We start from the raw sequence: 21470 nt of genomic DNA on the forward strand, positions 1-21470 counted from the left end.
GGTTTTGTAGAGAATCAGAAAAGAGAAAACAGAGACAGTATGTGTAGGGAACTCTTTTGAAATGAGTTTGCTATTTTGAAAATGCTTTGCTATAAAGGGGAACAAAAAATTGAGAAATAGCTGGCAGAGAAAGTGGGCTCAAGAGAGGATTGTTTTTAATATGAGAGAAAAGCAGTATGTAAATGTGCTGTTGAGAAATTCAATCAAGTGCAAAAATATTCAGATGCAGGAGACAAGAAGAGAAAGGCAGAAATGATGTCCTATCTATAGCAGGTGAGAGAGGAAGAAATTTAGTACATGTATGGAAAGGTTGGCCTTAGACACACAGATAGTTCATCCAAAATAATGGAAAGAAAGGTGTTGCGTATACATATATAAAAGCTGCTGGTTTGTAAATTGCAATATAATGATGTATAAAAGTTATTTAATTGATCATAATTAAGGGCACATAGGTAGCTACTGCTATAAAAATTTAATAAGGTTCTGTAGGTATTGATAGCTATTGCGTTAATGAGACTCACATTGTGTAAGTTGAAGTAACAAGATTGTACTTTGTCATTCCTATTCCTAATTCTGTGGATAGCCAATGACAGCCAGCTAAATTCCTTAAAATCCTATTGCTTTTCCCTCCAACCTTGCGTTGCAGAAGGGTATGTAGGGAAGGAGAGAGTAAGCCTGTCCTCGTGATCAATCCCCAGACTTGTTCTTAGGCAGATCAGTCTCAAGAAACAGATATGAAGCTAGAGTCCCTTAAAACTCTCTGTGCCTACATATTTCTGGAAAATCTTTCTGTGTTCTCAGATATATGTGTATACAAACTGAAGACCATATTTTGGAAGAACAAGTGCCAACTTGAAAATCTAAAAGCTCTGTTCTTAGTCTTGGCTCATATAGTTGACGGTGTAAATCACTTAACTCACTGAATCTTGATGCTGTCTTGGCAAATGAGTTGGGCTAAGACAATATTTTCCAAAGAGTTTTCAAATTAATATTCCCCGTGAAGTGTTCTTAGTCAAAGAAGTTTGGGAAATGCCATCTTCTTTTACAGAAAATACAATTCACATTTGTAGAATACACTGAGAATTCTCACAGGAGGAAAACCCGTTTACCTTCATTTAGTCCATTGATTTCTAGGCTATTTGACCATAAAAAGATGGTTTTTTGTGTTAAAGAACAGACTTCAAGGCTATCTGGTTCAGAGTTTTCTGTGATTCTCTCTAGCTGTATAGTTCCGTGATTTAAAAAATATAGTGTAATTAACATACAGTGTTTATTAGTCTCAGGTGTACAATATAATGATTCAACAATTCTGTACATTCATCAGTGCTCATTGTGATGAACGGACTCTTAATCCACTCCACCTACTCTACCTGTCTCTCCCCACACCACTGCAAACCTCCCCTCTGGCAACCACCAATTTATTCTCTGTATGTAAGAGTCTGTGTTGTTTTTTTTTTTAATTTGTCTCTTTTTTTTCTTTGCTCATTTGGTTTCTTAAATTCCACATATGAGTAACGTCATACGGTATTTGTCTTTCTCTGAGTGACTTATTTCACTTAGCGTTATACCCTCTGATCCATCCATGGTGTTGCAAATGGCAAGATTTCTTTATGGCTGTACAGTTCCATGACTGGACATGAAACATGTAGTTAGATTCAAGTCATAACTGTAGTCGCCAATCTGATTAAATGACTCATCCATTCAATAGGGTCTAAGGTAATTTTAAAACAGATAAAGCTGCTGTAGAAATAACTAAAAGAACGTACATAATATTTTGCTTTAAGATTCTATTATTTATTTTCTTTCTACATAGTGCTTCTGCAGAAAATCATGGACAGGAATGAAAATTGTCCTCGTCTTTAGTATTAAAATTCAAATTGCCCTTAAACATCTCAAACAGATCATGCAAAACTTCATTCTGTGTTAGCGTTTCTCTATTGTATGGTTAGGGAAGTTGCCTGGCTTTCAGATTCTGAAGTCTCAGGGATGAAGATACATCACTTGTTTCCTCTAATCTCAGTCCCTGCCTGGCACAGAGTGGGCACAATAAATATTTCCCACAGGAATATGGCTGTTTCTGCCTATCCATGTGTATTTTAAAAACATGCCAGATAGCCATCTTTGAAAACAATGGAAACGAGAAAGGAAAGGATAATGCATTGCTAGACTGATATTAAGCTCCAGTATTTTCCTGTGATCCTTGAAAATCTGAATGTATTACATCCCTGAATTGCATTTGTCTATTTTGGCAGTAATACTCTCAGAGCTCTTTTGGAGATTAGTTTAATATGACCTTCCGTTCCCGAATCCATGGTCTATTTCAATCAACCTGTTCTTTTCCAGATGTTTTCTCTACTACGTCCTTTAACGTGGTGTAAAAACTTAATCCCTCTGCTGTTTAACGTATCAACGTTTTGTAGACTAGTTGTGTCACATACGTGAATTATGTGTGTTAGCTGCACAGCGATGGTTCTGTGTGATTTCACTGGGTTAGTTCATGGGTGTGTGGAAACACAGATAGTGGAAATGTAATGAGAGGGTTAAAGCAGTTAAATTTGCCTACCTTCCCTAGCTCTTTGGAGTATGTTTTAAAGAATTTTCAACTGAGATGGAAGGACTTTCTCAGACGGTTTGTAATTTTGTTCAGGATAATGAGCTCCCAAAGAAAAGACTTTTTCAAAAGCTATTAATGGTAATACAATTATGTTACCTGACATTCAGTGTTTTCTTCTAATACTCATAGACTTAAAATCTCACTAAGACTGATTATTGGACAAAACAGACTTTAAAAGATTTGACTTAATTTCTGCTTAACATGTTTATTTCCTTGCTGTGTTTTTACTGCTAATTTTTACCAACCCTAGAGTAAGAAAATCAGTCTTTTTTTTTTTTAATAAGTGGAGACCCATTTCTTGATTTTTAATGTAGTAGGTCAGTTATAACTAAAGAAAGGGGAAAATTGCAAAAGATAAAATTAACTTCTTCTTATTTTGTAAATCAGGGACATAAGGTATAAAAGAGAGAACAGCTTTTACTGAATGTCAATAATTACAATCATCATTTCACTCAATACATTCCAATATTTTTCTGGTGTGCACAAAAGTATTTTCTAAAAGCGGATTTCTGTCGTCAGAAACATGTGAGATATTCCCTGTGACTCAGCTAAAAAATTAATGAATTATGATGTCAATCCAAAGAAACTAGATTGTGTTGGTTACCACCTATCTCATTGTTTACTGATATGTTGACATAGAAATAGACCATATTTCTGTGCTATCCAGAAATGGATATGCTATCGACTAAAGCCGCCATATTGCTAAATCCATATAAAAGCTGATCATAGGGAGCCTCAGTGGCTCAGTCAGTTAAGTGTCTGACTATTGATTTTGGCTCAGGTCCTAATCTCATTGTTTGTCAGTTCAAGCCCCACATCAGGCTCTATGCTGACAGGCTGAGAGCACAGAGCCACTTGGGATTTTCTCTCTCTCCCTTTCTCTCTGCCCCTCCCTCTCTTGTGCTCACTCTGTCTCTTTCAAAATCAATAAATAAACTTTAAAAAAAAAAAGCTGATTAGAGTAAGGATAGGTTCCTAAACCTCTATTGCAATTTCTGTATCAAACTTCTTTTTCCAGAAGTGATAATATTTCTCACTCTTTTTATAATTATTGTGCTTAAAGCAAATATTTGACATTTTTAAGTACCAATTATACGCCAGGTGATTACAGTATAAAGAATTACCTCAGGTTTAACCGAGACGATTTTTCTTGAAGAAGATATAAACAAGGAACATTAACTTTGAAAAAAAAGTCTTAGCAATTGATGTCAGGTAGTTGAATATTTCTAATAGAACTGGAGTCAAGGGATGGGGGGTGAACTTGTTAATTTAACAATTCTCTACCACTTTCAGATGAATAATAATACTTTGTGACATCTAAGTAAATACCTCCAATGTCCTTTAGTTTACTTTTCTAAATACTTATGTTCCTTACATCCTTTAAAGTTGCCTTTAAAAATTGCTTACTGTAATCCATCATCTTCATACCTACTTCTGTATCCCAGACCCTCACATACCTCTCCAAATCTCCCCTCTTATTTTCTGGAAGCTAATTCATTAATTCAGTTTTGTACTGGATGCTTGGCTGACAAGCATGAATGAGATAGACTCAGAAAGACAAATACTAGTCAATTGTGTAATGACCAATATGGGAGTACAGACTGCTCTGAACTCATATCATAGAGTTAGCTAATCTAGAGTGTGTTGGGGGGGGGAGGGAAGTAGAGGAAGGATAGGTAAGTCTAACAAAGACTCATAACAACAACAGTGAACATATTGCACTCTTACTATGTCCTAGGCACTATATATAGGAAAAACCCATAACCCTTCATGACATTGAAAGAAAGAGGATGTAACCACATTACCTTTCTCTGGAGGACAGAGGACCACACACAGAAAGAAATATTTCCTTGGTGCCTGAAGAGTAGTAGTCACAAGAGTGACATTCACATAAATGTTACACATTATGCTATATCACTGATGAAGTGCCCATTTTCTTCTTTGTTAAATTTAGTAAGTGTAACTTGTGATATGAGTAGACCTTTAAGTTCTGAGTCCATGGCAAGAGAGCTCCTCTTACCCAGGTCTATATGAAGGCAATTTCATACAGTGCTGAGGGCTTTGAGTTCTATCTGTAAAGCCACAGCAAGATCAATATTTGCTCAATAACTCTTAAGAATCTCCAGAAGGTTATAAAAATCTGTGCAGTTGTTTATCATGAGTTCTGAATTAAAAATACTATGATGTCCCAGCTAAACAGCTTTTGATACAAGATAATACTTCTATTGTATCATCAGCTTTCTGTCAGATAATGTGAAAGTTTCCTCGTTATTTAATTGAAACAGTCATAGGCAATAAAAGTTGTCAATTCATCAAAGGATTTTAAGAGATTATATGTCATAGATATTTAACATATGATTATTATTAAGCTCAGAGTATGTTTTTTTCTACATAACTTCATTCAAGAAGAAAGACCTTCTCCAAAGACTTCTTTACTCTAGGATACATAGAGCATTTATTTCAGGAAATGTACGGTTGTTTTAACAATATACAGCATTCCGGAGACTCTAGCCAAGTTGTGACAGAAACTATGATTGATGAATAAAATGTGGAAGATGGAAAGAAGCCTAAACCTGGGATATAATATTCCAAAGTGATTAGGGCCAATTACTGAGATGTCGACCCCATTGGAAGCATGGCCGATCTTCTAATGCTGGCTTTCATTATCAAAAGGCCGTACAGACTGAGTGGATCCTATAATTAAAGGCCCAAGAGAACAGAGGACTTTGGTATTTCCTTGGTTTGCATAAAACTTCAATGCGGAAGCAGAATGACATGTTGGTGATTCATGGATGAACCAGTCATCTTCTATAAATGAGACATCTGGAAGGTGATTTCAAGTTGCACCTTAAACATAATCTTGTAAAACTTTGCAGCTAAATATGGCTTTTTAAAAAGTTCCTCTGTTGATTCCAATATAAAAGATGTAATTCAATCCTGTTAGGGCTTTTTAAAGCGTTCCAAAATATTTCATCATATTAAAATAGTTTTTCAAGATTGAGATTCATAAACATTTTACATTGCAACTGATTAAAAGAAAACAAATTCTTGAATTCTTGGTCTATTTTTAATGCTAGAGCATTAAATTGCAGAATAATTTCAGACCATGAAATTCCATGGGTATTTGGAATTTATGGTGCTCTACAATTATTGCTGAAACCAAGATTAATGACCAATATGAGAAAACCATTACATCTGACAAGCTGGCCATAGGTCTATAAATAGCATATGCTTTACAGGATTTTCAAAACTATTTTTGACTTTATAAAAGATATGAATTACAAGATACTATAAAAAATTGTTTTCTTAATCCCTTCCCCTATTCTCTTCAACGTGTCTTTGAAGCCAATGCACACATCTAATGACTATGTACAAACTATTGTGCTTGGCTGGTATCCCAGTGTGCCTTTAAAAAATTAATAAAGTTGTGAAAATGGTTAATTTTCAATACATTTAATAGGGTTTACAGCATTTTATTCATCATAAAGCATGGAAACATTGGATTCCAAATTGGTCCTTTGCTCTCCATAATAGTATAATAATATAAAAGTTGTTTTTAACCTCATAGACAAAAGATATCAGGCAAATTGAGAGTCTTTTCAAATATGATACCATTTATCTTTGCATAAATGGTTCAGCCAGATAATCTGCAGATTCCAAATTCGGTGCCTTGTCATCATTGGATCATCTGGCTAAGTGCTCGCTATATAAGGTACAAAACAGAACTGACAAAGCACATCAAACAGAGTCGGACACGATCACAGAATCAATTTACAATAGACTGAGGTTTTAAGAGCAGAGAATAAGAAAGAAGGGTAAACCTTGTACAAACAAGAGACTGCAGGAAGCCACCCTGGGCCCCATTTTTGGCCGGGAAAGGAACCCCTGGCAAGCAAAGGCAACTTAGAAACAGCTCTAAGCCTTCCTCCGTGGCATTCATAAAGTTGAAGCTTTCCTCGTTCCGTTCTTTATAGACACTTCCCTGGTACCTTTGGGTCGAATGTTCTGCTCTGATCTAAACAGAATCCAGAAAATTTGGATCCTGTTATAAATGGGCCTTTAATGAAATATTCGTTCTGAGCACTCAAGTATTTTGTTTCTAAATCTTGCAGCTTAAATGTAGTTACATATACATTCATTCTAGTAATAAAAAAAAATGTTGTGAAGTGCCTAATATGTGCCACACACCGTCCTGGCACTGGAGATACGATGATGAACAAAACGGAAACTTTAAATCCCAGCGCCTGTGGACAGCACTGCAGTCCCTCACAACTCCGGGCCGAGTGTTGTTAAACTTTAAATCTATGTGAATAGCGTCCCCTGAAGTTGGCAGTGTGCTGAGTGTGTGGCCTTTATGTGGTGACTGGTCTGCTGTTGGATGCATCAAATTCCTCTTTTAGCCAGCATTACTGAACAAAGAGACGTTGAAGCATGTTGTCCAAGTGAATTTCCCCAAAGAAATAAAGCTTACACGAGAAAGTGCCAAAATATTTTTAACCATTTTAATGGACAGCTTTTCCAAATGGATTGTACACTTCCATGCCTTGTTAAAGAGAATAGGCCGATTAGACTTAACTTATTCTTAATGATTCCATTTCATCATCTTGAACGTAGGCTATTAGACTGTGCTAAAATTCAGTGATTATTCTCAGGGGCCTGAATCATGCAGAATAGTATGCAATCGCTGAGCGGCCCCAGCTGCTACACTTTTCAGTTCTTTTGTCTGCTTTCTGTAATCTCTCCCTTTATGCTGTTGGCTCTCAGATCCTCCCATCTCTGCACCTATTACAAGTTTCATTTTCTCATGCTCAAGTACTGTGTTTCATCTGCTCTGAACAGATAAGTCACAAAATCAAACTTGCTCTAAGCAATGATACCGTATATACACCACACACTTCTTATTAAGACCATGAGGGAAATGACTGCTGAAATTTTTTTCAGTTTGGCTGCTCCATGACCTTAGTAGTTTCTCTGGGTTGCAGGTTGTTGGGTTTGTCAGTTAAGTGACCAGTGTATTAATGCTTCGTGTGTGTGTGTGTGTGTGTGTGTGTGTTTATGTGTGTGAAAGAGAGTGATAAAGACAATGATAGAGAAGAGTGAAACTGATTACTTTGTGTGCATATACACAATTTATGTATCTATTATCCATGGGCTGCAAATGATATAAAATAACAAAATAATTATATTTGCCATTCTTAGATTATCTGTTCGTGATATTGAAGACTGCATCAGCTGTTTGATCTAAATTATCTATTTCTGAAGTTAAGGAAATTTATGAAACAAAATGTCACCGTTCTACAAGGTACTACTTTAGGAAAGAATACAAAGATATTTTCTCTGAGTCTAATCTTTCAAAAATGTTTTCCCTGCTTTGTATTTGTTTCTTTCATTGCCTATATTTAAAAATAAATGTCCACTAAACATATGAGAGGTATAGTAATCATTACAACAACAATATTAGCTGCTACTTCTTTAGTTTAAAACATCATTGCCAAGTAGAGTTTATCCACAGGTAAGGCTAGTTTATGATTAGAAAATTTATCCGTGTAATTTATATTAATAGCAAAAAGAAGAGAAAACATGTAAGAATTATGATAAATTCAGAAATATTTGACAAATATATGTTGAATAAAACTGTCATTAATAGACAACATAATCATCTATATAGAAAATTTTAAGAAATCTACAAAAAGCTATTAGAACTTGTAATTGATTTAATCATGCCTCAATTACATCAATATACAAAAATCAATTGTGTTCTTATATGTTAGCAACAACCAATTGAAACTGTAAAGAACAACATCGAAAATATAATTATGGATATGTTTAACCAAAAAAAAAAAAATGGAAGACTTACAACCTGAAAACTATAGAACATTGCTGAATGTTTAAAAAGACCCAAATAAATCTAAAGACGTCCCAAGTTTATTGATTGAGAAATCGGTAGTGCTATAGAGGTGTATTTTCCTCAAATTGATCTACAGATTTAACAAAAATCTCAAACCAAAAAGAAAGAAAAAAAAAAGAACTTCATGATTGAAAACATTTGCCTCCTCAAAAGACTCTCAAGAAATAAAAGGAAAGCCACAGGCTGAGAGAAAATACTTGCAAAATATATACTGATAAAGGATTTATATTCAAAATACATTAGAGATATACAACTCAATAATAAGAACACATAAAACCCAAGTAAAAAATGGGCAAAATACTTAAAAGTACAATATTTGAGTATATATGGTTTATAAAAAAAATCTGTGTCAAATAAGTACATGAAAATATTCTCAGTCACATGATAATTTAAATCTTTAAAAATATGAAAATTCAAATCACAACTAGATACCAGTGCACACCAATTAGAATGACTAAAATTTATAAATCTGACCATACTAAGTGCTTTCAGATTGTAGAGCAACTGGGTCTCTCAGAGATTGCTGTATAAGCAAAATAGTTATACAAAACAGTTATATAAGCAAAATAGTTTTTTAATTAAAAATTTAACCGTTTGGCAGTTTTAAAATATAACTAAATAGACAATATATGATCCAGAAATTCTATTCTTTTTTTTTTTAATTTTTTTTTTAACACTTATTTAGTTTTGAGACAGACAGAGACAGAGCATGAACGGGGGAGGGGCAGAGAGAGAGGGAGACACAGAATCGGAAGCAGGCTCCAGGCTCTGAGCCATCGGCCCAGAGCCGGGCCCGACGCGGGGCTCGAACTCACGGAGTGTGAGATCGTGACCTGAGCTGAAGTCGGACGCTTAACTGACTGAGCCACCCAGGCGCCCCCAGAAATTCTATTCTTAAGTACTTATCTAATGGAAAGAAAGCATATTTTCACCCAAAGATTTGAATATAATCTTTGTTTCTGCTTTATTTGCTATAACTAAAAACTGGAAATAATCTGTCAATCAATTTGTGAACACTGTGGTAAATTGTGGTATATCTATATAATGTGATACTACTCAGAAAGAAAAAGGTTGAACTCCTGCCATGCGCAGTGATCTAGATGAATGTCAAAACATTATCTTGAATGAAAGAAATCAGATCTAAAACAAAATAAAATATTTGCTTTCATTTCTATGAAATTCTAGAAAAAGTGAAACTCATTTTGACAGAAAGAAAACCAATAACTGCTAGAGCCAGGAATTGAAAGAAAAGAATTACTGTTTACTGAGGGAAATTTCTGGTATGAATAAGATATTCTATAGCATGTTTTTGGTGATGGTTATAGGAATTTATATATTTACTAAAACTCATTGAATTAATACACTTGACATTGGTGACTTTGTATGTAAATTATAACCCCAAAAAGCTAATAATAACAATAAGAAAGAATTAGCCTGTTAAATTGATCATTTGATAGCACAGTCATGTGGAATATCAGAGAATTATGATGTTTCTAAATAGTTAATATCTTACATTTATTATATAAAAACCAATAGCACAGCATTTGCTAAATCCTGAGAGGACTTTCTGAACTCCTGTCCTGGTTTTCGTCTGTGATCAGTGTCTGTCCGGACATTCAAAACTATGTCTTTAGATTGTTATTTGAACAAATATCCCCAGATGAGTGATTGGCATGTTCAAGGCTTCATTGAGTAGCAGGTTCAGGTTTCTTATCTTGTCTTAGCCTCATTGCTAGCCTTCGGGATAATTAGTATAGTACTTCAAGCCTAATAAGCATTTTGGTGATTACAGGAATTGATTGACCTGAATGCATGCTTTTTGAACAATACTTGCAGGGAATACATGTGACACGTACATCCGAAGCAGATGGTTCGTCCAGACATCATTTTGTGAGGGATGGTGCTTATCTGGCGTATTCAGTTCAAGAATTGGAATGTTGAGTGGGACTTTGTTTAGTAACAAGCTTCAATCACTTCACTTTAGTCATATCTAGAGAGGTTCATTAAACTTGGGATTTCATAAAGACCACAAAAGCCGTTTGCTTACAAGAATTGAAATTTCACCATGGAGTGGAATGTATGGATGATAAGTTTTAAGTTTAAACCTATTTTTAATCATAGCAGTCCTTTACTGAGGTAGCAGTGAAATGCTTACCTGGGACCATGGATATGTAAACTGTGTCTCCTGAAAGATTTTAAAAATAGGCCAGTGGCTAGTCTTATAAAAACATCTTTCTTCTCTTTTTTGCCGCACTGGAAAATATTTTAAAGTTTTCCCTAGCTTTAATCAAGAAAATAAAAATAACTTTCTAAATCAGCGTTACCTGAAATCATTTTCTATCACCCCATCCTTCCCCAATACTTAGAAATCATTCACTCTGTGGAGTCTTTCAGTATTTAAATTTTAAAATTCCCACCCCTCCTCCACCCTGCCACTCTTCAAAGCCTCATTTCTAGGAACAAAAACAAAGAATAAAACCTATCACTTGCTGACCTACAGAGGTTGTGATGTTATTTAACTGGAAAGGCATTTCCTGGGCACCCACTGCATCAGTCACTGGCTAGGGGAAGAAGTCTCCTACCTCAAGGGAGATTGGAGGGACGTCATTGAAACTGCTCTTCTTTAAAAAAAAATTATAATGTTTATGTTTTGAGGGAGAGCACAAGCAGGGGAGGGGCAGAGAGAGAGGGAAACGGGATCCAAAGCAGGCTGTGCCCTTATAGCAGAGAGCCTGATGCAGGGCTCAGACACAAACTATGAGATCATGACCTGAGCGGAAGGAAGACACTTACCCAAGTGGGCAACCCAGGCACCCTGAAACTGCTCTCCTTAAAGTAGCTCTCAGCATGCTGATCTCATCGGAGCTTTCACCAAAATACAACTAAGCTTTTGCTCAATTGAGCAAAAGCAGAATCAAATGTTGCCCAAAATCTGTATAAATAATGATTATGACCAAATATGATGGTAGGATGTGAAATTACTCAAAAGAAGAATATTTTACAAAGATTACGGATGAAAAAATGTAAATGACTAAATGCAACACACAATGACAATGTCTAATTGGCTCTATATTTTAAGAGTGAGAAGCAAATGTAAAACCAGGAAAAATTTTGTGAGATGAAATGACCTTTTGAAGGCAAAAGCAAAAAGATACAAGTGATGACACTGTTATCCGCGTAGCAGGCAGCAGAGGAGAGGACTGTTTCTTTCGAACAGTACTTACTTTATTCACACAGGGCAGCGATCTTAAGGGAAGAGCTGGAGTCAGCCAGCCTGAGGTTGAAACCTGTCGTGGCCACTTACTACCCGAAGGATGTCAGGCAGGCTACATGGTGATGCTAAGTCTGTTTCTCCATCTGTGAAATGGGATACTCATCTGACCCTGCTCCGGTGCTAAAGGAGGAGTACTGACTGAAGAAGACAAGCAGTGCCACACCCACTGATGTGCCACCCTCCTGTGCTGTCCTCCTTTAACTGGCCAAGGACACACACAAACTTCTGACGCACATTGGCCACAAAGCATAAAAGGAGCTGCAACTTAACTATTGTCGCCTATCTCCAGGGCCTTCAAATTCCCTACCCGGGACACAGCGCTACTCCTGACACCCTCTTCAAAGAGTGGGGGGTCTCAACCAGATCTGGAAACACTAATTCTTGACATGCTGCTATCCTTTCATACTCGGTGCTCACATCACCTTTCCAGAAGTGTCTGCCCAGAATAGATGTGTTCCCATTTACAGGAATGTTTGTAAACATTGGGTCCTCCAGGCTCCTAAGCCACATTCAGTCTCCGTTCCTTCCCTTCCTCCCCTTCCTCGCCTGGAGGGAGAAAGCGGCAACAATGTTGAGTAGCAACATCTCTGCTCCCGCTGGTGGGCATTTCAGACTGTAGTTACCAATACTGGAGTCCGTACTTTGAAGGTTGCTAAGTGAGTAGATGCTGAAAGGTCTCATCACAAGAAATGTTTTTTGTAATTCTGTAGGGACGAATGGTAACTACACTTATTTCTGCTGGTCATTTCACAGTACAAATTTTGAAACATTATATTATGAACCTGGAACCAATATGATGTTATATGACAATTACACCTCAATTAAAAAAATAATAATAAAGGTAAGTTTCCCCCAAGGGAAGCTTGGAGGGTTTTGTGAGGATTAAATGCAATAAGCTTATAAAATTTTAGACGTGTAGTAGATACTCCACGTCAGATATTTAATAGTGATGAAATAATTATTTAAATTATATTAATAATAATATTAATTATTTTGGTTTTTACCTCATAGAGCCTTTATGAGATTTAAATGAGGTAATTGATGTAATCTGCGCAGCCCAGGGCCTGGAACACACTGAACTTTGCTGTTCAGAGCTGGCTGTTACTACCATTATGTTACTGGTCTTCTTGTTGCTGTTGTCATTGTCACCGTCATCAGTAGTTGCCCTCACTCTGCACACATCCTTTGCCTAAAAGTGCTTCAGTCTTATAGCCTGTGTGCCCCTTTTCACTAAACCCTTGACTCAAGACATGAGATTTTTTCCCAGTGTAGACAACTTGTACTCTATTTGATTGAGGAACTGAATGGGACGCTCAGCTTGAACTTCAAACATTTTCAGTGTCGTATTGTGCTCCGGAGGGTGATGAAAGAGCAGTCAGTGAGATTCAGGGCTGCCGTTCACACTATTTTATAACAACACGTGTTAGAATGATTGAGTGTAGCCAACTTGTGGCGAATAGAAGCGATAGAACCAGAACACAACTACAGAAAGTGAGGTTAACAGAAACATTACATGTTAATGGAAAGAGTGTTTATCTTCCTCGATTTTTTTCTCTTGATCTAGTGAGAACTTTTTAGCTGGAATTTGTGCTAATATTCAGCAGACTAGTGTGTTTGTATTTTCTGTTATGATTTTTGACAAATTAAAGATTTAATGTGCTTAAAATAGAAGCTTACAGACTCAGAAATATACTGCCTTATTTTTTTTTTAATTTTTTTTTAACGTTTTACTTATTTTTGAGACAGAGAGAGACAGAGCATGAACGGGGGAGGGGCAGAGAGAGAGGGAGACACAGAATTGGAAGCAGGCTCCAGGCTCCGAGCCATCAGCCCAGAGCCTGACGCGGGGCTGGAACCCACGGACCGCGAAATCGTGACCTGAGCTGAAGTCGGCCGCTTAACCGACTGAGCCACCCAGGCGCCGCTATACTGCCTTATTAATTGTATCACACCTAATTGGTCTAGATCCTGTCAAAGCATATTGGCTGTTTTGTAGGAAAGATGCTAATGATTTAAAATTCTCTTATATCTAGGGGCACTTGAGTGGCTCAGTTGGTTAAGCATCTGACTTTGGCTCAGGTTGCGATATCGTGGTTCACAAGTTCGAGCCCCACATCAGGCTCTGTGCTGACAGCTCAGAGCCTGGAGCCTTCTTTGGATTCTGTATCTCCCTTTCTCTCTGTCCCTCCTGGCTCATTCTCTCTCTCTCTCCATCTCTCTCTCTCTCTCTCTCAAAAATAAATTTTCAAAAACATTAAATTTCCCTTATATTTAATAATACTCCAAAATGATGTGTTTTCCAAAAATATGGTAACTTTGGTACCAATTCTTAGACGCATGGAAACAATTTTTGACATGCAGATGGTCTAGTACTTCATAGTTACAAAGGATTAAAGAGAAGATTGAAGATACTCTAAATGCAGGACTTGTTTCACCATGTCCTATGGATGTGGAATATGCCTTCTCCAAAAGTTACCAACGGCTTATGGCTGTAGGTCATTGTGCAAGGCCGCTTGTGATTTTCAAATTCAGAGGCCACCCAGGGCATTGGAAGAAGACTGTGACCATGGACAATGTAACGTGGATTAGTCCTGCCTTGTAAGTTGCTGACTGCCTGTCAGGATGCAAGGCATTTAATCTCCTAGAGCCTCAGTCTGATCATTTGTAAAATAGGAGTTGGGTGTAACTGCCTTGCTGCTTTACATAGTTAGTGAGAAGTGCCAATAAAGTAGCTCAAAGAAGCTTGTTTCTTAAGACTTCTATTCCTCCTTTGTTGTAGCCTCCCCTAAAAATATATACATCTTTAAGCTATCTCTCTGTACATTAAACAAAAGCCTTGAGCTCCTTAATTCTTCTCTGCAGTTATGACCTATAATCCTTAGAATTCCCCACTCCCTCCAGCTTCACCTGTCACTGCTCATGATAGAACCTCCGAACTTCGTGTGCCTCTTTGTGCATTCTCCTACCCTCCGTGTTATGTAAACCTCTTACTCTTCATTAATCAATATCTACGACTTACTTAGTTGGACATTATTGGTGTGTAAAGAGGGAGATACTGTTTCTTCTTCTTTGTTGTTAATATCATTAGTGGTAAAACAAATCTCCTTTCCCCCAAAACTAATTTATCAGCTCTATGAGAACCAGGCTCCCACTTGTAACCTCTGCACAGTGTCCAATGTAAACAAAGTATCGTGGTTTTGGTAGGGCCCCAAAAGGTCTCATTAGCAGTGATGTGAATCTGTGCCTCCATCCATGATTAGATGTATAGTTGGTTCTATAAGGCCAAGAAGGAACTAGAGTAAAACTTTGGTTTGGAAGCATATTTCGTTCCAGAAACATGCTTGTAATCCGAAGCACTTGTATATCAAAGCGAATTTCCCTACAAGAAATAATGGAAACTCAGATGATTCATTCTACAACCCAAAAATATTCGTATAAAAATGATTACAATACTGTAATATAATACAAAAATAATAAAGAAAAGACAAAATATAAAGAAGATAAGTTAACCTGCATTTACCTTTGAAAACCTTCAGGACTGAGGGAGACAGGAGAGGAGGGTTATTATGGAGGACAACTTTCACTATCACTAACGCAATCACTGCTATCTATTGGTTTAATGGAATCTTTCTTTTCCTTTTTGTTCAGATTTAACAAGGAACCTATCCAATGACACTTGGTTTTGCCTCCTTTTGAGGATTTTGCAGAAATGTGACATTGTGTGGTCATGAAACAGATTCATTGCTCGCACTGCTACAGCCTTATTCAGGTGGTGTTTTCTACAAAATTTTGCACTGTTTCCCACATTTTACACATCTCCCTAATCTCATTTGAACTGAGGGATTCCTCCGCCTTTTCTCCTCCTCCTCTGCAGATAAGATACAAATATAGACTTCTTATAAAATCGGGCAATTTGGGCCCCTTGCGATCTCATCCATACTTCTTAGTGATGTCCTTCTTAACTTCCACCATAATCATCTCCTTACTGCCTTTCTTTTCAACCCTTTTCTGCATGTATATGCTTGCATGAGTGTTGACTACAATACAGTATTAATAAACTCTTGTCATAGACTGTATTGAATGTAACTGGCAATAAGGCAGCAGAGGAAAGGGTCTATATGTGCAGGCAGCCTGACCTAGAATGAAGCAAAGCATTCCTAAGCTTCCTCTTGTATGGAAAAGCAGAGGACTGTCCATAGGTGCTTTGAGGTGACAAAAAATACCCTAGTGCCACTTGTGGGCACCTCACAGTGTTCTGAAAACTTCCTAATTTCTACAAACACCATGTCCGGAGACTGAGCATCCGAGCATGGGAGATGATCACCCACAGCCCCACAGCAAGCAAGAGAAAGAGAGAGAGAGAGCGAGAGGAGAACTTTTGGTTCAGTTGTGATCTTGTGACATCGGTGTCATAATAAGCATACTGGTCATATTGCAAGACATTGCTCATTTATCAATTTAAAATTTCTTAGAGGGGCGCCTGGGTGGCTCAGTTGGTTAAGCGGCCGACTTCAGCTCAGGTCATGATCTCGCGGTCCGTGAGTTCGAGCCCCGCGTCGGGCTCTGTGCTGACAGCTCAGAGCCTGGAGCCTGTTTCAGATTCTGTGTCTCCCTCTCTCTCTGACCTTCCCCTGTTCATGCTCTGTCTCTCTCTGTCTCAAAAATAAATAAATGTTAAAAAAATTTAAAATAAAATAAAATAAAATAAAATTTCTTAGAAATGTTTGCTTGTCTTGTGGAACACTTGCAGAGCAAGTTACTTGCAATCCAAGGTTTTACTGTGTATAGAATGTTGAGTTCTCAAAATCTGGTAATAAGCAGAATTATACAAACCAATAGACATTTATAAATATCAATATTCTTCAAAATATAAAATACTGTTTTGCATAGTAATCCTTAATATTTGTCTCACAATGTGGGGTGCCTGAGTGACTCGGTTAAGCATCTAGCTCAGGTCATGATCTGGCAGTCTGTGAGTTCGAGCCCCATGTCAGGCTCTGTGCTGACAGCTCAGAGTCTGGAGCCTGCTTCAGATTCTGTGTCTCCTCCTCTCTCTACTCCTCCCCCACTCACACTCTATCTCTCTGTCTCCGAAAAATGAATAAACCTTAAAAATTTTTTAAAAATATATTTGTATCACAATGTATAACTTTTTGGTTTGTTTTATGAGCAACCATACCCCCTAACTTATTAAAATCTTGCTACAAGCCAGTGTGATAGTTTCAAAGGACAATTGCCATGTCCCTGGGCTCCCTTTATGACAAAAATTATCATTTAGATATATACTCTAATTTTTAAATGTTGAAATTTGCCCTTATAAGAATTTTCTTGAGAAAGTCTATTCTATTTCTGCATAAACCAATAAACAAGGTATAGTAGGAAACTCAATTTGTGCCTAAGATGTGTCCACCCTGATTTTCAGGGAGATCCAGATGCTTTTGTCTCATGGCATTTATATTTCCTTCTCCCTTATTGTGAAACTTCTTCCCCAAGCTTTTGTTCAGATGTCACTTTCCCATAAACTTCCTTCCTAATGACCTATCTAAAATAGCGCACATCCAGGCATGCACGCACACACATAGAAACACACAAGTGCACACATAGGTATCACTCGTCCATTGCTCTAACTTATTTTCCTTTTAGCAGCTGCCATTACAATTAATATATACACATGTGGTTAATGTCTGCATTCATCTTTAGAATATAAATCCCAAAAGGGAAGGGGCTTTGTCTTCTTATCGATCTAGGACAAAACCCTTGGTCAGTGTCTAGTACCTAATAAATTTTCAATAAATATGTACTGAATAATTGAATGGATGTTTATGAAGAAATAGGGATCTCCTGTCATTTACATGAGTGGGAGTCAGATGGACTAGGTCATGAGAGGAGGAGGGTGGGCAGCATTGCAGGGATCAGATGGGATGTTCAGTACAAGATCACTCAGATTTTCCTTCATTACACTCCCCAGAGACTCACAAAGGAGTGAAATAACAAAACTGTTTTAACAAATGAAAGTCTGTAGAAGGAACAAAATACTAGAAGAATCAGTCCTGCAGTTTTCACTGCTGAGAGAGAAGGCAGTGGCTTTGGGGCTGACCCCAGCTGGCTCTGGCTATGGCAGTGACTGGTTTTCATCCCCATGAGTGTGTCCCATGCCTGGTCAGCCAGAGTGGTGGTGCCTTTCCTGGAGATCCGTACCTCAACTTCCACTTAGGATCTGTAGGACAAAGAGCCACCTCTTTGCCTCATTTGAAGCAGGAAAGGGAAGAAATGGTGCATGCCCTATGGGAGCCAGGAGTTTTCAGGGCACACACACACCAGTTTCCAGGAATTCCCACAACAGTGTGCCCTAATTGTGTCCCCAAATTGATCTACTCTGCAAAATCCAAGTTACATTGTGCTGAGCCTTCTATTGAATTACAGTTGGTGCAGTGTGTGTGTGCGTGTGTGTGTGTGTGTTTAAGAAAAAAAGGAGAACATATAATCAAGTGAAGATATGGTCCTTAACATTAACGAAGTAAGAGGGCACAAACATAGAAGGTCTTCACCATGGAAAATGGTAAAGAGGTATAGTCGAGTAGGCTCATCAAAGAAAGGTTTTTGGAGAAATAGGTGAGATATTTTGGGAGAGCTAGCATAAGTGGGAGTCAATGGAACAAGACCTAAAAGGCTTGGAAGGAATTTGGACATAATACTCAAAAGGATGACATTAAGAAAGGGAGTCATAAATAATCAGAACTATAGAAACAATATATGAAATATTTGTGATTACAGAGATTTTGAAAAATCGTCCTTGGAAATACATGATTTTGGTTCTTGGTCCTCACTATCTACTATTTGTTTCTTAAGGATTCAGAAATTCACCTTCCTTGTTCACAAAGAGTGGACTAATGTTGTCCTCTTTTCATGATTATTTGCAAGATTAAGAAATTAATGTAAATGAAAATTACAATGTGATATATGGGAGTTGTAATATTTAGTCACCGCCATTAATTTTACAAATGAGGAAACTAAGGTCCAAACTTATTTGCCTGAAGCCATACAGATAGTTGTTGACTGAGGCTTCATAAAATATTAACTCTTTGCAAACATTATTTCCACTACATTTCAAATATATTTTGTCCTTCCATACTATGTCCTCACCATGGAAAACAGAAACTACTAAAAATTACAGCACATAGAAATATATATGCCAGGTTCTATTACTTGAAGAGAACCACTGTTATATTTTTGATGTGTTTTCCCAGTGCTTTTCTCTATGAATAGGTTTTTGTGATTTTTTTTTTTGTTTTTTCTTTATGGTAGTTTTATCGCTTCCTGTTTATAGTAATCACTATTCTAAAGTAAGCATTATTAATGTTGCAGAGCATTTCAACTAATGCATACTCCAAGTTTTTTTTACAATAATTAAAAATAGGCTGTTTCCAAATTTCCCATGGAATTATGCTGCCATAAACAACTTTGGATACAATTTGAAAACAATTGGCATTTAAGGTATTTATGGGGCACCTGGGGGGCTCTGTCAGTTGAGTGTCCGACTTTGCTCAGGTCATGGTCTCTCAGTTCGTGGTTTCAAGCCCTGCATCAGGCTCTGTGCTGACAGCTAACAGCCTGGAACCTGCTTCACATTCTGTGTCTCCCTCTCTCTCTGCCCCTCACACACTCATGCTGTCTTTCTCTCTCTCTCTCTCTCTCTCTCTCTGAAAAATAAATAAACATTAAAAACTAAAAAAAAGGTATTTATTCCTTCTATTTACTTTTATTACTCTCATTTTATGAAACTGAAAGGTTTCAGATTAATATTCAAAAGAACTTTGGAAATGGTCAAGTTTAGAGATGGAGAAATGAGGGTCAACAGGGTAAGAAAGGATAATGAGGAGTAGAACACAAACGGATGGAAAGACGGTAGCTAAGAACTTGCGCCTTGGAGTCTGATGTATTTCTCAGTGTGAGAACATTGACAAGTTCAACCTCAGTGACCTTACCTACACAAGGAGCGTATTAATAGGTCCTAGTTCCTAGGATTGTTGTCAGGTTTAAATAGCAATTCCATACAGCCCTGAGAGTAGGCCCTGACAATTAATGAGCCCTCGATACGTATCTGTTATGATTCCCAATGTTTTAGTAACAAAAAACAGTCAGGGAAAAAACAGTTCCAAGTGGAGACAGGACTGAATAATGGCTTCCTCATTTTAGGAGAAGTTGAAGTGTATGTAAGTACAGAAGGAAAGAAACAGATGAAGAGGGACTCTGAGAGATGAGTTATCCTTAAAGTATTTTTTTAGTTTGGCAGAATCGTGTCCAGAAAAACATTTTCCCCAGTATTCTCTTCCCCTTTCATTTTCTTATCCCCATCCCATCCAATTAAGTGATACTTCAGTACTTTTTGCCTCGAGGGATGTGTGAGGAGAAAGCAGGGAAAGGAAGCTTCTTCTGGCTTTTGCAAGAAGCCCCTAACTCTTATTTTGTTTTGTTTTGTTTTGTTTTGTTTTATTTTATTTTATTTTATTTTATTTTATTTTATTTTATTTTATATTTTATATTTTATTTGGTCCCTTTGGGTGCTAGTCAGGCCTTAATGAATTCAGAGCATAGGCAAAATATTTTGGAGAAAAATATCATAGGCTAAAACTAGGTGTCTGCCCTGAGACAAGAAGAGCTTTTCTTGGGGTGGGGAAGGGAGCCTTGTAACTAGCCAACTGGGTGACTGGACCAGTCACCTAGACTAATTGAAGTTCCATAAATGGATGTATTTCTAAAGTACCAGAAATATACAGTGTTTTTTCCATATATGATGTGTCTTTCTAAAAATAAGCAGGCAAAATGTTTTGTTTTACTTAGAGATAGGAGAGCTGAGAATGGTTCTTGTGCTCACTATATATATGGCACCATATTTATTTAGAAGAAAGGATAAAACTTCATCCACATATTAACTGACTTTTTCCCAGGGATTTTAGCAAGAAAGAAGTAGTAATTCACATTAAATTCCAACTATTATTATTATTACCACCACCACCACTAATAATAATAATAATAATAATAACAACAATACTAGATACTGAGTTTCTACGGTCAAGTTTTACTTTACACGCCACGAAATGAACACTCCAAACTTGTAAAAGATTGTGTTAGTCTTCTTGGACTGCTATAACAACATCGACTGGAAGGCTTAAACAACAGACTTTATTTCTCATAGTTCTAGAGGCTGGGAAGTCCAAGATCAAGGTGTTGGATGATTTGGTTCAGGTTAGAACTCTCTTCCTGGTAACAGATGATCACCTATGTGTCTGTGTTTTCTCAAGGCAGAGAGAGAGCTCATCTCATAAGGGCACCAATGCCATTATTACGTCCATAAAGAGTTCCATCTTTGTGGCCTCATATAAATCTAATCCTCTCCAAAAGGCCCCATCTCCAAATACCATCACATCAGGGGTCAGGGCTCCAACATATGAATTTGAAGTTTGGGGAGGGTGGGGACACAATTGAGTCCATAGCAAGTGCCAAAGTATGTACGTATCAAGTTTTTTTTTTTTTTTAAAGCAAACTACATTTGGTGACTCCAGTTTAATTTCTGCAGTAGGTTGGATCTGAAGCTAGATTTTGTTTGTATTCAAAAATCTTGATAGAACACACTCTTCCTTTCCTTATTAAAATATGAGTACTAATGCAAAATT

The 21470-nt window shown here is 37.2% G+C and overlaps 1 protein-coding gene across 1 annotated transcript in view; it reads left to right on the forward strand.

Annotated features, from left to right (window-relative positions):
* Positions 1 to 21470, forward strand: part of DLC1 (DLC1 Rho GTPase activating protein) — a 557617-nt gene that overhangs the window by 98431 nt on the left and 437716 nt on the right. The gene's annotated exons all lie outside the window — the stretch shown is intronic.

This window comes from Panthera pardus, unplaced genomic scaffold, assembly GCF_024362965.1.
Source record: "Panthera pardus isolate Hobbes unplaced genomic scaffold, ASM2436296v1 HiC_scaffold_13, whole genome shotgun sequence".
NCBI classification, from domain to species: domain Eukaryota; kingdom Metazoa; phylum Chordata; class Mammalia; order Carnivora; family Felidae; genus Panthera; species Panthera pardus.